The sequence below is a fragment of the Mus musculus genome, chromosome 12, assembly GCF_000001635.26.
Source record: "Mus musculus strain C57BL/6J chromosome 12, GRCm38.p6 C57BL/6J".
NCBI lineage: Eukaryota > Metazoa > Chordata > Mammalia > Rodentia > Muridae > Mus > Mus musculus.
This window is the reverse complement of record NC_000078.6, coordinates 48046505-48051536: the sequence shown is the minus strand read 5'-3', so window position 1 is coordinate 48051536 and position 5032 is coordinate 48046505. Positions and strand designations below refer to the sequence as shown.

Below are 5032 nucleotides of genomic sequence, written 5' to 3'. Positions count from 1 at the left end.
ATAGATACCAGGTACCAAAGTTGAATCAGGATCAAGTTGATCTTCTAAACAGTCCCATATCCCCTAAAGAAATAGAAGCAGTTATAAATAGTCTCCCAACCAAAAAAAGCCCAGGACCAGACGGGTTTAGTGCAGAGTTCTATCAGACCTTCAAAGAAGATCTAATTCCAGTTCTGCACAAACTTTTTCACAAGATAGAAGTAGAAGGTTCTCTACCCAACTCATTTTATGAAGCCACTATTACTCTGATACCTAAACCACAGAAAGATCCAACAAAGATAGAGAACTTCAGACCAATTTCTCTTATGAATATCGATGCAAAAATCCTCAATAAAATTCTCGCTAACCGAATCCAAGAACACATTAAATAAATCATCCATCCTGACCAAGTAGGTTTTATTCCAGGGATGCAGGGATGGTTTAATATACGAAAATCCATCAATGTAATCCATTATATAAACAAACTCAAAGACAAAAACCACATGATCATCTCGTTAGATGCAGAAAAAGCATTTGACAAGATCCAACACCCATTCATGATAAAAGTTCTGGAAAATCGGGAATTCAAGGCCCATACCTAAACATGATAAAAGCAATCTACAGCAAGCCAGTAGCCAACATCAAAGTAAATGGAGAGAAGCTGGAAGCAATCCCACTAAAATCAGGGACTAGACAAGGCTGCCCACTTTCTCCCTACCTTTTCAACATAGTACTTGAAGTATTAGCCAGAGCAATTCAACAACTAAAGGAGATCAAGGGGATACAAATTGGAAAGGAGGAAGTCAAAATATCACTTTTTGCAGATGATATGATAGTATATATAAGTGACCCCAAAAATTCCACCAGAGAACTCCTAAACCTGATAAACAGCTTCGGTGAAGTAGCTGGATATAAAAAAAACTCAAACAAGACAATGGCCTTTCTCTATACAAAGAATAAACAGGCTGAGAAAGAAATTAGGGAAACAACACCCTTCTCAATAGTCACAAATAATATAAAATATCTCGGCATGACTCTAACTAAGGAAGTGAAAGATCTGTATGATAAAATCTTCAAGTCTCTGAAGAAAGAAATTAAAGAAGGTCTCAGAAGATGGAAGGATCTCCCATGCTCATGGATTGGCAGGATCAACATTGTAAAAATGGCTATCTTGCCAAAAGCAATCTACAGATTCAATGCAATCCCCATCAAAATTCCAACTCAATTCTTCAACGAATTAGAAGGAGCAATTTGCAAATTCATCTGGAATAACAAAAAACCTAGGATAGCAAAAACTCTTCTCAAGGATAAAAGAACCTCTGGTGGAATCACCATGCCTGACCTAAAGCTTTAATACAGAGCAATTGTGATAAAAACTGCCTGGTACTGGTATAGAGACAGACAAGTAGACCAATGGAATAGAATTGAAGACCCAGAAATGAACCCACACACCTATGGTCACTTGATCTTCGACAAGGGAGCTAAAACCGTCCAGTGGAAGAAAGACAGCATTTTCAACAATTGGTGCTGGCACAACTGGTTGTTATCATGTAGAAGAATGCGAATTGATCCATACTTATCTCCTTGTACTAAGGTCAAATCTAAGTGGATCAAGGAACTTCACTTAAAACCAGAGACACTGAAACTAATAGAGGAGAAAGTGGGGAAAAGCCTTGAAGATATGGGCACAGGGGAAAAATTCCTGAACAGAACAGCAATGGCTTGTGCTGTAAGATCGAGAATTGACAAATGGGACCTAATGAAACTCCAAAGTTTCTGCAAGGCAAAAGACACCGTCAATAAGACAAAAAGAGCACCAACAGATTGGGAAAGGATCTTTACCTAGCCTAAATCTGATAGGGGACTAATATCCAACATATATAAAGAACTCAAGAAGGTGGACTTCAGAAAATCAAATAAACCCCTTAAAAAATGGGGCTCAGAACTGAACAAAGAATTCTCACCTGAGGAATACCGAATGGCAGAGAAGCACCTGAAAAAATGTTCAACATCCTTAATCATCAGGGAAATGCAAATCAAAACAACCCTAAGATTCCACCTCACACCAGTCAGAATGGCTAAGATCAAAAATTCAGGTGACAGCAGATGCTGGTGCGGATGTGGAGAAAAAGGAACACTCCTCCATTGTTGGTGGGATGGCAGGCTTGTACAACCACTCTGGAAATCAGTCTGGCGGTTTCTCAGAAAATTGGACATAGTACTACCGGATGATCCAGCAATACCTCTCCTGGGCATATATCCAGAAGATGCCCCAACTGGTAAGAAGGACACATGCTCCACTATGTTCATAGCAGCCTTATTTATAATAGCCAGAAGCTGGAAAGAACCCAGATGCCCCTCAAGAGAGGAATCGATACAGAAAATGTGGTACATCTACACAATGGAGTACTACTCAGCTATTAAAAAGAATGAATTTATGAAATTCCTAGCCAAATGGATGGACCTGGAGGGCATCATCCTGAGTGAGGTAACACATTCACAAAGGAACTCACACAATATGTACTCACTGATAAGTGGATATTAGCCCAAAACCTAGGACACCCAAGATATAAGATACAATTTGCTAAACACATGAAACTCAAGAAGAATGAAGACTGAAGTGTGGACACTATGCCCCTCCTTAGAAGTGGGAACAAAACACCCTTGGAAGGAGGTACAGAGACAAAGTTTGGAGCTGAGATAAAAAGGTGGACCATGTAGAGACTGCCATATCCAGGGATCCTCCCCATAATCAGCATCCAAACGCTGACACCATTGCATACACTAGCAAGATTTTATCGAAAGGACCCAGATGTAGCTGTCTCTTGTGAGACTATGCCGGGGCCTAGCAAACACAGAAGTGGATGCTCACAGTCACCTAATGGATGGATCACAGGGCTCCCAATGGAGGAGCTAGAGAAAGTACCCAAGGAGCTAAAGGGATCTGCAACCCTATAGGTGGAACAACATTTTGAACTAACCAGTACCCCGGAGCTCTTGACTCTAGCTGCATATGTATCAAAAGATGGCCTAGTTGGCCATCACTGGAAAGAGAGGCCCATTGGACACGCAAAATTTATATGCCCCAGTACAGGGGAACGCCAGGGCCAAAAAGGGGGAGTGGGTGGGTAGGGGAGAGGGGGTGGGTGGGTATGGGGGACTTTTGGTATAGCATTGGAAATGTAAATGAGCTAAATACCTAATAAAAAACAAAAAAACAAAAACAAAAACAAAAAAAAATACCATGCAGGGAGAATAAAGTGGAACTGAGGGTGAACATGTACATTTCAAAGCCTGTTCTCAATGATATACTTTCCTCCAGCAAAGTTCTATAACTGTGTTGTTGTTTTTATTTATTTTTTTATATTAGAATTACAGTACTTCTACCTTATACCCTTCCCACTCTCAAATTTGTGGCCTCTTTATTCTTAATTATTATTGCATGAATACACGTATTTGTGTGTAAATAAAGTCTTAAGTATAACTCATTGAGTCAATATACTGTTGATTGTATGTATGTTTTCAGATGTGTCTTTGAAAAGTTCATATGAATACTGCCACCAACTAGGAATAAAATGTTTAAATGTCTAAGGTCATAAAAGATATTAATCTTCCTAACTACCACATTACACTCCCTGATTCCCATAGGTTAATAGCCATAGCATCATACAAAATATAGTACAATATCTGTTGTAATTTGGTTTCAGTTGTTTGAGTTTTGTTTCAGTGACCAAAAAGAACAGAAGAAGGAAACTGTGTTTTACATATTAAACTGGTAGTACATAATCAAATTAAAGCAAAATAATTCAAACTGGATTTAAATATTTGGAGCAGTAATCATGGAAAAGTGCTGCTTACAGGCTTACTTCCTCTGGCATGCTCTAGTACATTCTTATAGAATCAATCTATGCCTATCAAAATTAAGGCACCATTCATAGTGGGCTGGGTCCTCTTACATCAATTAGCAATAAAGAATTGCTCCACCCAGTTGTTGAGTAGTGGCGAGGCCAGCACACAAAGCCATGATGGAGGCTGATGTGAATCCAAAAGCCCACGCAGATGCCCACCTCACCAAGTAGCTGCTGGACCTTGTTCAGCAGTTATGTAACTACAAACAACTTAGGAAAGGAGCCAATGAAGCCACCAAAACCCTCAACAGAGGCATCTTTGACTTCATGATGGCAACAGACTCTGAGACCTTGGAGACCATCATACACCTCTCTGCTGTGTAAAGACAAGAATATCCCCTAAGAATTCGTGTGCTCCAAGCAGGCTTTAGGACCTGTGGGGTTTCCAGGCAAGCCATAGTCTGCTCTGTTACCATCAAAAAAGGCTCTCAATAGGAGTAGAGGCCCTTGGTAATGTGAAGATCATATGCCCTAGTAACAGGGACTGCCAGGGCCAGGAAGTAGGACCAGGGTGGTTGGAAGGTATAAGGGGACTTTGGGAATAACATTTGAAATGTAAATGAAGAAAATATCTAATAATAATAAAAAAAAGGCTCTCAACTAAAGCAGCAGATCCAGTCCATTCAGCAGTCTATTGAAAGGCTCTTGGTGTAGGCTATGGCCTCTGTGGTTTCCTGTCTATTTGCACTCTGTGTATCATATTGTCTGTTAGCGTGTACCATTTTCAGGCAGTTTCTATTATACTATAGTACATCTGGGTTTTGTATTTTAATTTTTGTCCTAACAGGGTTGTTTTTCACCATCTCATCATTCTCTTCTACCATTTTGTTTTTCTTCTTTAGTCTTTAAAAAAAAAAATGAAATGAGCCGGTCAGTAGTGGCACACTCCTTTAATCCCAGCACTTGGGAGGCAGAGGCAGACGGATTTCTGAGATCGAGGTCAGCCTGATCTAAAGAGTGAGTTCCAGGACAGCCAGGGCTATACAGAGAAACCCTGTCTCAAAAAACCTAAAAGAAAGGAAATGATATCTAATACAGGTGAAAGGCAGAATGTCATCATTTAACAACAGAAAGAACCAGGAGAAAACTTAAGCCAGGGGCAGTGTAAACTTTCATCTGAAAACTTATTCCACTGGGCAGGGTAG

At 40.0% G+C, this 5032-nt stretch overlaps 1 pseudogene; it reads left to right on the top strand.

Annotated features, from left to right (window-relative positions):
- Positions 1 to 4001: 4001 nt before the first annotated feature.
- Gm46327 lies at positions 4002 to 4547 on the top strand (annotated as a pseudogene).
- The last annotated feature ends 485 nt before the right edge of the window (positions 4548 to 5032 follow it).